This window comes from Leucoraja erinacea, chromosome 27 (assembly GCF_028641065.1).
Source record: "Leucoraja erinacea ecotype New England chromosome 27, Leri_hhj_1, whole genome shotgun sequence".
Taxonomy (NCBI): Eukaryota; Metazoa; Chordata; class Chondrichthyes; order Rajiformes; family Rajidae; genus Leucoraja; species Leucoraja erinaceus.
The window spans coordinates 16,644,972-16,658,734 of NC_073403.1; the positions used below are offsets into that span (position 1 = coordinate 16,644,972).

Below are 13,763 nucleotides of genomic sequence, written 5' to 3' on the forward strand. Positions count from 1 at the left end.
AGAGACTCTGTGCATCTACCCGATCTATTCCTCTCATCATTTTATACACCTCTATAAGATCACCCCTGTGCTCCAAGGAATAGAGACCCATAACATTTTGCCCAGAACTGAACACAATATCCTAAATGCGGTCTCACCAACGTCTTATACAACTGCAACATGACCTCCCAACTCCTATACTCAATACTCTGACTGCTGAAGGCCAATGGGCCAAATGTTTATTTGACAACCTTATCTACCTGCGACTCGACCTTCAAGGAACCATGCACCTGTACTCCTAGATCCCTCTGCTCTACAACACTTCCCAGAGGCCTACCCTTTACTGTGTAGGTCCTGCCCTTGTTATACATCCCAAAATGCAGCACCTCACACTTCTCTGTATTAAATTCCATCAACCATTCCTCAGCCCGCCTGGTCAATCGATCCAGATCCTGCTGCAATCTTTCACAACCATCTTCACTATCTGCAAAACCACCCACATTTGTATCATCAGCAAACTTGCTAATCTTGCCCTGTATGTTCTCATCCAAATCATTGATGTAGATGATAAACAGATGTGGAGAACAAGGTTGGAGGAGGGATGGAATGAGGGAAAACAAAGTTACTTGAAGTTAGAGAAATCAATATTCATACCGTTGGGTTGTAAGCTGCTCGAGCTGAATATGCCTCCAACAAATAAAAGTGGTTTGGGGAATATCAGGTGGGGAAATGGGAATATTTTTATTACTTCAAAAGTGAACTTTATTCATAAGAAAAATATATATACAAAACATAAAACAGTGCGATATGTTCTTTGTGCATCTCTACAATCAATATTAGCTTGTAAGCTAAATTATTCTTTTTTAAAGAAACTTCACTATAACACTTCATGAAGACATGAAGGAGGTGAGAAGGTGAGAAGAACTTCTTTAGTCAGAGGGTAGTTAATCTGTGGAACTCGTTGCCACAGAGGGCTGTGAAGGCCAAGTCAGTGGATATTTTTAAGGCAATTTCTTGATTAGAACCAGGTTCAAGGGTTATGGGGAGAAGGCAGGAAAATGGGATTAGGAGGCAGCGATCAGCCATGATTGAATGGCAGGGTAGACTTGATGGGCCAAATGACCTAATTCTACTCCTATAACTTGTGAACTTGTGAAGTTGAGAATTTTTGTTTTTCAACTAATTGTTTGTTGTGTTCTGAAATGCACCAATTGAAAAACAAAGTGCTGGAGGAACTCAGTGGGCCGGGCAGCAAATCTGAAAGAAATGGACAAACGACATTTTAGGTCGGGTCTCATCTTCGGACTGGTGAAGCATCCTGACCCAAAGCATCGTCTGGCCATTCCTCCGCGGATGCTGCCTGACCAGCTGAGTTTCCCCAGCACTTTGCCTTTTGCCCAAGGTTCCAGACTTGGCAGTTTCTTGTGCCTTGTGCTATTTGGAAGTCTGGTGCCAGCAGATTCAATAGCAACTTTCAAATGGACAAAAGTGCCGGAGAAACTCAGCGGGTGCAGCAGCATCTATGGAGCGAAGGAAATAGGCAACGTTTCGTTCCGAAACGTTGCCTCTTTCCTTCGCTCCATAGATACTGCTTCACCCGCTGAGTTTCTCCAGCACTTTTGTCTACCTTCGATTTTCCAGCATCTGCAGTTCCTTCTTAAAAACTTTCAAATGGAAATTGGTTATTGCCTGAAAAGGGGAAAATAAGCAAAGCTACAGAAACAAAGCAGAGCGATGGGACAAAGGGCTGATTGGCCTCCTTCAGTGCAGTAAGACTACAATTAGAGCAATAGGGTCAAGTGTGGCAAATCCTCACTGTAATTTGATTATTAAATAGCTCATACCTAAGAGAAAACATTCAGAGCTCGTTACTCTTGGTCACACTCAGACGCGTTGGTTAAATGCAGCTAATTAAATAGGTTGATGAGCATGTCGTAAATAGAGCATGACTTTGTGTTCTTTTTATATTCTCACAGGTCAGGCAGAGACAGATGGGAAAGATCGCAAACTGTGCTACAGAATGGAAAAAGAATGCATTCTCAAAATAACGCATTGCTTTAATTCACACAGCTCCACAGTGCAGCAGGGAGCGTCTTGCTGACTTCTCTAATACATTACCTATGTTTAGCCCTCAGGCTAAATTACATGGAGGAACTGCTTGTAAATCACGCTGTGTTGCTGTTGTATCGGACACACTTGGCTGCCTTACTTAATTCTTTAACATACTGCGTCCGGCTTCATCTGCGGGAGCTGAAATCAACTGAAACAGCCTGTTAATGCACGATTCAGACGTGGTGCCTGGCTCGCTTACACTGCCCTTCTCAAACCATCTCTGGCCTTGCCTCTGCCCATTCCATTGCAAGCTGGTTCAGGGGCAGGATCTCTGAGCTCTCACCGCACACGGCTGGCTGCATTCTGTGGTCAGAACAGAATCCCAATAGGACAGTCTTGAATAACACCGAGTCTTCAGAGTTGCCGCAGTCCTGGTTTCCCACTTGCGGCTTGTATGTCTGCTGGGAGCTAATTTCCCCAATCCTTTCCTTTAGACTTGACAGATTGTCAGTTATCATAGTAGTGATCAAGGGCAAGAGCTGATATGAAGCTGAGTAACAGGCAACCTGCCAATTGGACAGAATATGATAGGAGTTACAGTCCCAATACTTCAGGAAAGTCACTTCAGGCATTGCATCACAGGAACCTCTATAATGGTTTCATTTCTGCCGACACAAGGAATTACTGCAGGTGCTGGATAATACACAAATGGACACAAAATGCTGCAGTAACTCAGCGGGTCACACAACATCTCTGTGGAACATGAATAGATGATGTTTCAGGTGAGTGTTTGATGGCACTGGACCTCTACTCGGTGGAGTTTAGAAGGATGAGTGGGTACCTCATTGAAACTTATTGAATAGTGAAAGGCTTGGATAGAATGGATGTGGAGAGGATGATTCCACTAGTGGGAGAGTCTAGGACCAGAGGTCATAGCCTCATAACCCTTTAGTAAAGGAGGCGATGAGCAAACTATTTACTCAGGGGGTGGTGAATCTGTGGAATTCATTGCCACAGAAGGCTATGTAGGCCAAGTCAATGGATATTTTTTAAGGCAGAGACAGATCGATTCTTGATTAGTATGGTGTTGGGTGTTATGGGGAAAAGGCAGGACAATGGGGTTGAGAGGGAAAGATAGACCAGCCATGGTTGAATGGCAGAGTAGACTTGATGAGGAGGGGAAGGATAAAGTTTGAAAGGCAACATGGCGAAACCAGGAACTGCAGATGATGGTTAACACTAAAGATAGACACAAAGTGGTGGAATAACTCAGTGGGTCAGGCAGCCTCTCTGGAAACTCTGGTCTGGACGGAAGAAGGCTTCTGACCCATCCTCTTCCTCCAGAGATGCTGCCTGACCTGCTGAGTTATTCCAGCACTTTGTGTCTATCCTTGGTAGGTAATCGGTTGACACAGGTGAGCAAGATTTTTGACAAGCAGATGGTGGACAAAGGCCCGAGATGACAAGACAGAAGGTGTGAAGCAAGAGGGTTGAAGAATTGTGTATTGTGAAGCTAGAGGAAAGATTATAGGTGGGCGGGGAGGAGGCACCTTGGTCATCAGACCAACCAATTAGCAGGTAAAGCTCTGACACAGGAACTGCAGATGTTGGAATCCAGAGCTAAACACAAAGTGCTGGAGGAACTCAGCAGATCAGGCAGCATCTGCGGAGGGAATGGAGCCTGATGGTTGATGGGAAGATGCTGTTCTTTATGGTTTTCAGGCTCCTGTGCCTTCTTGCTGATGGCAATAGTGGGATGAGAGCGTGGCCAGGGTGTTGTGGGGTTTTAATAATATTAACTGCCTTTTTGTGGCAATGGCTCATCTAAATCCCTTCGATAGTACAGAGGTCAGGTAAGGTGCTGTCCCTGTCGTATTCTCTGGATCGTCGGGAAAGGTCAGGTAGCTTCAGGGGAAAAAATGGTCCTCTGCTATTAAGTTGGAGTGTGGTGCCATTAAAGTCCGATATCTTGCACTCCTTCACACATTCCTCCCACATGCCGTAGACGTGCAAGTGTGCAGGTTAATTGGCTTCTGTAAATTATCCTCAGCGTGTAGGATACAACTAGTGTATGGGTGATTGCTGGTCGGTGCGGACTCAGTGGGCTGAAGGGCATTGTTTCCACGCTGTATCTCTAAACTAAACTAAACTAAACTAAACTAAACTAAACTAAACTAAACTAAACAATCCTCTCACCTCTGCCAATGCAGCTTGTCTTTATATCATGCTGCTCCAGAAGAGAATTAATGTATACTTATGTATCGCCTGATTTGCCTGGTCAGCAGGCAGAACAAGTATTTCTATACATGTAGTAAGTAAGCTAAATATAAAGCAGCGATGTTATTGTTGAACAAGGGGAAGCGGAGAGGGCAGCCAGACTGTTGAAATTCCGGAGGAGGCCACACTGCATGCGGTAGATATTTCTGTTCACAAGTGGTTACTGCAACACAATCAGCTGCTACTGACTTAAACGGATGACAGAATCACTGACCCCCCTCCATTTACCGATGTCTCTCATGCAGATCCAAAAACAAACTCCTCCCGGGTAATTTATAAAACAAAGAATTAAGCCGGGGTGCGTTGGCCATTGTGTGCACTCAGCAGTCCACACAGGCTCTCGCTCATACAGTTTCTACCTTCTGGTCATTAGATCATCCACCTGTTCTCAGCTGTAACCCGCTGTTCTGTGCTGGTAATGTCTTTAAAAATATGATCAGAAGGAGGTTAAATCTGGTAGATTCATTCCAGAAGAATGCTTTCTGCGAAATGTTCACATGGCAGGCACAATGCTCTGAGATAATCCGGGGTTGTTTGGGCACTCGTACTTTAGCATCCATGATAGGCATCCATTTCCTATTTGTGATCATTTTTCTGCAAAATATTACCATCCCACATCATGCCTTGCCTCATTTTAAACTGTACACTTGCTCTTAAACCTTCAGTACTGTACTTTAGTACTTTAGAGATAAAGCCTGGAAGCAGGGCCCTTCGGCCTACCGAGTCCACGCCGACCAGCGATCACCCCGTACACTAGCGCTATGCCTCACAGCAGGGACAATTGACCATTTTACCGAAGGCAATGGACCTACAAACCTGTGTGTCTTTGGAGTGCTTGCAGATCTGTAATACTGCTGTAAATAGAAATCTCATGGTTCTATTTTCAGTACTTATGACAATTAAACACTCTTGACACTTGACAGTTCAGACTTTGAGATATTAGCTCCGTCTTGTTCCTTTTGGTGACCTTCTCACTAAATGAATATTTAAAGACCATCCATCCCAGCAGACGAAATGCAGATGCTGGTTTAAACCGAAGTTGGACACAAAAATCTGGAGTAACTCAGTGGGCCAGGCAGCATCTCTGGACAGTAGGAATGGGTAACGTTTCGGGTCGAGACCAAAGAAGGATCTCGACTCGAAACGTCACCCATTCCTTCTCTCCAGAGATGCTGCCTGGCCCACTGAGTTACTCCAGCTTTTTGTGTCTATCTTCCCAGCAGGCACATGTGCCGGTTGCTTTCTCCAACAATCAATATGATTTTTACTTGATCGCAAGGTAAAATCTTTGGATTTGAAGAGAAAGTCACAATATGCTGGAGCAACTTAATGGGTCAGGCAGCATCCCTGGAGAATGTAGATGGGTGACGTTTCGGGTTGGAACTCCTCTTTGGTCTGACCCTGCCCTTTGAGTTACTCCAGCACTGTGTGTCTTTCTTTGGTAAACCAGCATCTGCAGTTCCTTGTTTCTGCATGATTTTCAGATTCATCAGTTAGTGGGAAGGAACTAATAGTGCCGTATAGAGTGGCAAGGAACTGCAGATGCTGGAATCTTGAGCAAAACACAGAGTGATGGAGGAACTCAGCAGGTCAGGCAATGTCTGTGGAGGGAATGGAGGGATGATGTTTCTGGTCAGAACCCTTCTTCAAACGTGTTGTGTCGAATGCCTGCCTGTAGCGCAGAAAATGCTCATTCAGCCCACACAGGGGTATGTGTCCCTGCCCACCCCCACACCAGTCCCACAAGTGTTCACCCTCCATTCCTCTCCCCGCCTTCCCACCCATCCACCCCATCTAATTTCCCACCTACCTTGTCCGTCCTTCTCACGTGACCCTTGATTATACTGTACATGATTAAATATTTGTATCAGATTTGTTTAAAAATATTAATGGATCATTAATACTGGTACTGTGACTTTCTGTTCTTTCTGAAACAACATCCCCACCCCCCCACCATGTCCACCACAACATTCTCTTTTGCAGCAATTATGAACTGCAGACTCTTGTCAATTTTGAATAAATCTCTTCATTAGAAATGAACATTTCCTCCAGATCTTTCAATCACGCAGTAACATTGTTCTATCAGACTAGAAAACAATTATTCTGACCGAGCGCAGTAATTAGTCTGGAATCCTTCGCGTGGATCAATAAGTCGATCGTGTGTGCTTGGTGAGCTGATATCAATCATATACAGAGATTTCTTCCTGGTTTGAATCAATAGATGAGGTGTTAGAAGGTTAGATTTCCCCTTTATTGAAGGATAGTGCTTACAGGCAATGAATAATTGTTTCATCTATACACCAGCGCTTGGGGAACCTTTAGATGGAGCTGACAGTTATTGATGAGCTGAAGTCGTCGAGGTCCACATTTATTTGCAACTTTTGTAAAAAAATAACTAGCTGAATAAAGGTTCATACCTATTTCCAAAGTGGAGTCCATTTTTTTTTCTCTCTGTCCATTGTGAATAGTTGTACCAATGCTGACATAATTTTGTCCCTGTTTCTATTTTCACACCTGTTTAGTTCTTGCTCCCTTTCAATAGACAATAGACAATAGGTGCAGGAGTAGGCCATTCGGCCCTTCGAGCCAGCACCGCCATTCCATGTGATCATGGCTGATCATCCCCAATCAGTACCCCAATCCTGCCTTCTCCCCATATCCCCTGACTCCGCTATTTTTAAGCCCTATCTAGCTCTCTCTTGACAGCATCTAGAGAACCTGCCTCCACCGCCCTCTGAGGCAGAGAATTCCACAGACTCACCACTCTCTGTGAGAAAAAGTGTTTCCTCGTCTCCGTTCTAAATGCCTTACTCCTTATTCTTAAATTGTGGCCCCTGGTTCTGGACTCCCCCAACATCGGGAACATGGTTCCTGCCTCTAGCGTGTCCAAACCCTTAACAATCCTTTCCAAAGTTGATTTTATCAGAGAAGTTGCAATGCAAACAGTCTCAGACTGCCCACTTCCACTCTCCTCCTGCAAGGGTCAGCTGTAGAGCAGCCTCTCGAGTAGAGAGCTTCGAGTAGAGTAGAGAGTCGAGTGCTTTGATTTTCTTTCTGGTTTAGTTTCTGGTAGGTGAGTGCTTCCTTTAAGCGCCATCGCTGGGTTTTTCACTTCTTTCAGCCAGAAGGCTGGTAGGAAATGTTTGCAAAAGCTTGCCGATAACATTTGGGTGGCATGATCACATGCCCGCACTTATTTTATTTTAGTTTTGTTTTAATTTAGGGCAGAGATACAGCATAGAAACAGCCGCTTTGGCCAACCGAGCCCACGCCGGCCATCGACCACCCGTACACTAGCACTATCCTACACACTAGGGAGAATTTATAGAAGCCAATTAGCCTACAAACTTCCACGTCTTTGGAATGTGGGAGGAAACCGGAGCATCCAGAGAAAACCCACGTGGTCCCAGGGAGAACATACAGACTCCGTACAGAAAGCTCCTCTGCCTGCACATGAGACATATCACCGCATTGCCTGCCATATCCAAGTAACAAATGCAGTTTTCTCCTTCCAATCACCCAGTATTTAATCAGGAATTACTGGGCAATGAAGGAAAGAAGAATCTCAAAAATGTTGCTTTCCATGTGTTGTCGGACAGTTCCTGCAGTGCGGGATTGATTGCAGGAACAACATAATGGCAAAAGGAACATTGAAAAGAAAGAAAGGTATATTTATAGCATGTTGCACTAAAATTGTTTTCAGTTCAGTTTTCAGTTTAGTTTGTTGTCACGTGCACCGAGGTACAGTTAAAAGCTTTTGTTGCGTGCTAACCAGTCAGCGGAAAGACAATACATGATTACAATCGTCATTTACAGTGTATTTCAAAGGGTGATTGTGAAGATAGCGCAGGATCATGAAACGCATTTTGTCAGCATCGTCCAAATTATCTGTTTTTTTAAATAATTTTCAGCAAGGGATAAGTATTGATCAGGACTCTCCTTAAAACAGTGCCCTAGGATCCTCTATGTCTTCCAAAGAGTGTCTTGCTTTAAAGCAGCATCTGAATGATGGCACTCATGAGAGTGTAGAACTCAATCTACTGTCGTGAGTGCCCAGAACAGTAAAGTTTGCCCAGGCGTTTGGTTCATAAATGCACATGGTGGTTGTGGATGGGGATTTAGGTCTCCCCCATTCCACACAGTTTCTCAGTGACTTTTTTGGGATCTATGATTCAAGAATTAAATGTTGGCAAAATTAGACAGATCCTGGCAATGATGTTTAGAAGGGAAAGAGGGGATTGGTGGGAGGAGGGGACACTTCCCAGGAAGTTAGTGGATCAAGGCCCTGTGACGGTGGTGGTGAATATGTTTCAAGTGCGAGCTAGATAGGGCTCTTGAAGATAGCGGAGTCAGGGGATATGGAAAGAAGGCAGGAACAGGGTACTGATTGTGGATGATCAGCCATGATCACATTGAACAGTGGTGCTGGCTTGAAGGGCTGAATGGCCTACTCCTGCACCTATTGTCTATTGTCTATTAAAGTCATTGCCAGGGAAGGCTGTGGAGGCCAAATCAATTGATATTTTTAAGGCAGATATAGATAGATTCTTGATTAGCATGGGTGTCAGGGGTTATGAGGAGAAGGCACGAGAATGGGGTTAGGAGGGAGAGATGGATCAGCCATGATTGAATGGCGGAGTAAACTATATGCAGAATAGCCTAATTCTACTCGTATAACTTATGAACATATGAACTTATAAGATGGTCCCCAGATATCAAAGAATAAATAATTCTCCTACACTTAATATTCAGTTCCAGATCCCATACCTGGCCTCGAAAGTCCTGGAATATGTGACTATCCTTCAGAAAACTGAAGGCACAGCTTTAAACAGACCCTTTGAAAGATGCTGATGACAATATGGCACTACCCTGCACTATTTTTACAACTATCCAATGAAATATTTCAATTGCTGCAAAATACTTTGATACGGCATGAATATATTGTTCTTTCTTCTCAATGTTCCCTTTGCCGTTATGTCTTTCCTGCCTTTAAATCTGTACACATTGCTGCACCAGTCTCCAAATTTAGTTTAGTTTAGTTTAGAGATATAGCGCGGAAACAGGCCCTTCGGCCCACCGCGTCTGCACCGACCTACAAACCTGTACGTCTTTGGAATGTGGGACAAAACCGAAAATCTCAGAGAAAGCCCACGCAGGTCATGGGGAGAACGCACAAACTCCGTAAAGACAGTGCTCGTAGTCAGGGTCGAACCCGGGACCCTGGTGCTGTAAGGCAGCAACTATCGTTGCGCCATGCACGCAAGAGAATGCGTAGAGTGTCTCCTTTTGACATCAGTTCTCACCTTCACTAGTCCTCAGGGGCGGCTGCACTAACCCCCAAACAAGTCCACTGCAGTCACCAATGTCAACGTGGACATTCCCTGACATCTCCCATTCCCATGCCTTCCCATTCCACCACCCCTGGAATATTTTCAACGAATGCATAACAAGGAACTGCAGATGCTGGTTTAAACCGAAAAAGGGTCTCGACCCTAAACGTCACCCATTCCTTCTCTCCAGAGATGCTGCCTGTCCCGCTGAGTGACTCCAGCTTTTTGTGTCTATCTTCATATTTTCAATGAACGTTGCATGAGAGCAGGCATGGGTCAGGATACCACGCGGACATTCCTGCCTCTTTAGATACAAGAAACTGATGATGCTGGGTTACAAAATAAGACACAAAGTGCTGGAGTAACACAACGGTCCAGGCAGCATTTCCAGAGAACATGCATAGGTGACGTTTTAGGTCAGGAGTCCCAACCCTAAAAGTCATCTATCCATGTTCTCTGGAGATGCTGCCTGACCCGCTGTGTTACCCCAGTACTTTGTGTCTTATTCCTGACTCTTTGATGTTTAACATCCAGTTTTAGAGGTGGGCGTGCATCTGAGTTTAACACTGAAACCAGAAGTGAAGAAATCTTTTTAGCTGTCATTGTCCAGACGTAACAAGAGGAATTGTTACTGCCGTGTTTAACTTGCAGGTTAAATTAATTCAACTGATGGTTACGGCTGTTGGGATGGATGCATATGTCTTTTGTTGGGTGGTTAGACATGTGCGTGAATCATCGCTTATCTTGTTGCAGCACGTGGAACTAATGTATGATCACACACTACCTACAATAAAAGCTTGTCTTGAAAGAACAGGCAGCCAATCTAGTTTCCACGGCTTGCTGCTGACAAACAGTTTTATAACCCGCTGACCTGCCTCTATCCCACTGGGAATCTGTTTATCCTTCCCTTTTAATGGGAAAAGATAAGCTTAATGGAAAGCCCTGTCGGGATGGACATGACCTGGCATTTTCTCCATCATCTCGACTCCTCGCTATTGGCGGCAGGGCATCTTAGAAGACCGAGTCCTTTATGCATTTACTATTAAAGCATGTTCTCAAATACAAGAAGTAATGCAGCTTCAAGAATTAGTAGGCAAAAGTGTGGTGTATGTTCCATTTTCATTCAAAAAAATCTATGTGGAGCATTTTATTTTATCTTTCATGGTTAATATGCACATCTCCTTGGAGCACAATACAAACCAACGAAGGTGGAAGAGTGAAGCACAGGAACAAGCCCTACAGTCCACAATGTCTGTGCCAGACATAATGCCAACACAAATTAACTTCATCTGTCTGCTAATCATTCACATCTCCCTGCACATTCAGATGTCTGTCTAAAAGTCGCTTACACATCACTATTGTGTCTGCCTCCACCACCACCATCACCCCAGGCAGTGGGGTCCAGGCACCCATCACCCTCTGTGTAGAAAAAACTTGCACCGCACATCTCCTTTAAACTTTACCCCCCTCTCACCTTAAAGCTATTCCCTCGAGTCTTTGACATTTCCACCCTGGGAAAACGGTCCAGAGTGTCTACAGAGCCCTTTATGTGGGGAAAGGTGGTGATACAAAACAGAACGCAAAGGTTGAATGATGGGGACAGTGAGCAAGGCCAACGGGGACGTTTTTGGACCAAGTCTGAAGTAAGACAAAGGGATGAGAATATGGAATTGCTTTTTCACAAGGAACTGAATGACAGATCTCATATTTGATGCAATATTTAGGATCAGCCTGGGAGAGTGAAGGAATCAAAGGCTTTTGACCTCAAGGACAGGACTAGCTGGAAGGGTTCGGGGGATTTTCATCATTCTTGCCTTTGAAGGATTACAATGAGTATTTCAAAGCTTGTCATCTAACATCAGGGCTCAGGTGACAACATAAATAACACAAGCAAAGTTTGAGTAGACTTACTTGTTATCTGAACCGTGGCTTTTGATTAAAACCTTGAAATTGTCCTTCCATTTATCATTATCATTAATTTCTTTTGTCCAACCTGGTAACTTTTCCCATCTTCAGCTGCGGTCCTGTGGCAAGTTTCACTGACCTTTATGTGACCCAGTAGGATAATGTATGTACATGTTTATCCGAAGTTTCAAGAGTTAAAGGGGTTTTAAGTTGTCATATACACTGACAACTGTGAAATTTGTACCCGCTGCAGCCGAGCAGGTCTATAAATGCAAGAGCACACAGACAAATATAGAACAATTAATAATACAATAAATTAATAAGAGTAAAACTAGAAAGATAGAGTGTTGAGAACATTTGTGAGGATGTCGCCAGGACTAGAGGGTGTGAGCTATAGAGAGAGGTTGAGTAGGCTGGGTCTCTATTCCATTGAGCACAGGAGGATAAGGGGAGATCTTATAGAGGTATACAATTTCATGAGCGGAATAGATCGGCTAGATGCACAGAGTCTTTTACCCAGAGTAGGGGAATCGAGGACCAGAGGACATAGGTTCAAGGTGAAGGGGAAAAGATTTAATAGGAGTCTGAGGGGCAACTTTTTCACACAGAAGGTGGTGGGTGTATGGAATAAGCTGCCAGAGGAGGTAGTTGAGGCTGGGACTATCCCATCGTTTAAGAAACAGTTGGACAGGTACATGGATAGGACAGGTTTGGAGGGTTATGGACCAACGCAGACAAGTGGGACTAGGGTAGATGGGGTATTGTTGGCCAGTGTGGGTGAGTTGGGCCGAAGGGCCTGTCTCCACACTGTATCACTCTATGAATCTATGACTCTATGTTGCCAGGACTCAAGGGCCTGAGCAATAGGGAATGGGCAGGATGTGACTTTATTCGTTTGTAGTGAAGGAGGCTGAGGGATATAAAATCCTGAGTTGAATAGAAAGGATGAATGCACAGAGACTTTGTCCCAGAGTAGGGGCATCAAAAACATAAGGGTTTAGGTTTAAGTTGAGAGGATTTAATAGGAATTTGAGTCCCTTTTTCACTCATAGGGTGATGGGTATATGGAACAAGTGACTGAGGCAGGTGCACTAACAACATTTAAAACAACATCTGGAGAGATACCTGAATAGGAAAGGTTTAGAAAGATATGGCCCGAATACAGGCTAATGGGACTACCTCAGATTGGATTGATGTTGTGATTGGGTCACCGTGATTGGATTGATGTTGGGCCGCAGGGCCTGTTTCGATTCCATGACTCTGTGACCATGACTTCAGTCATAATTGTGAGTGTTGTAATATTACTGGCTGCAGTTGACACGTTAAACTTGGTCGCTCTCAGACCTTTCACCGGCACGTAAATGATTCCATGGCACCAGAGTAGGGGGGGGTCTCCCTTGTGGCCATGGCTCACATGAAACTCTCAACGTTACCAGCTCATTATCATATTGATCTTTCTGGGATCTTGCTGTGTGCAAATTAGCGGCAATATTTCCTATAGAACAGGCAGCATCTCTGGAGAGTAGGAATGGGTGACGTTTCGGGTCGAGACACTTCCTTCGTCTGAAGAAAGGTCTCAACCCGAAATGTTATCCATTCCTTCTCGCCAGAGATGCTACCTGTCCTGCTGCATTTTGTGTCTATCTTCAGTGTAAACCACCATCTGCAGTTCCGTCCTACATATTTCCTACCGGTATTAGTGTTATAATTGTAAGGCGGCGCCTAGCGTCAGCGGCCCCTGCAGTCCGTCTGCCCTTTTTTAAATTTTTGTCCCGTTTGCTGCGGTTTTTATATTGTTTTTAACTGTGTATATGTTGGGGAGCAGGTGGGGGGGGGGGGGCTGGGGGAAACTTTTAAATCTCTTCCTTGCACGGGAAACCCGACCTTTTCCCTGTCGGGTATCCGTTGTCGTTGGGCCCTAACACCGTGGAGCGGCCTCCAGTTGGAACGACCTAGGGGCTCCAGTCGCGGAGCCTGCGGACTTACCATTGTGGGGCTGGTCAGCCTCGGAGCGTGGAGAGCTGTGATGGTGCGCGGCTGCGACCAGACTTCGGGGCTTTGGAGGCTCCAGCTGCAGGCCTGTGGACGTTGACATCGGGAGTTTGCGGGTCCCTGGAGGGAGACCGCTTTTCCGAGCTCCCGCGGCGGCAGCTTCTCCCGCCCGAGTTGCGGGGCTGAAAACGACCCGGAGTGGGGCCTGACATTGCCCGGCGCGGCTTT

General features: G+C 45.0%; 1 long non-coding RNA gene across 1 annotated transcript in view; it reads left to right on the forward strand.

Moving 5' to 3' along the window:
- The first annotated feature begins 790 nt into the window (after positions 1–790).
- The window catches only part of LOC129710293 (uncharacterized), a 28,859-nt gene continuing 15,886 nt past the window's right edge, over positions 791–13,763 (forward strand). Inside the window, exon 1 of the long non-coding RNA XR_008725655.1 lies at positions 791–2,813. This is a non-coding gene — a long non-coding RNA (uncharacterized LOC129710293). The remainder of the gene's footprint in view (positions 2,814–13,763) is intronic.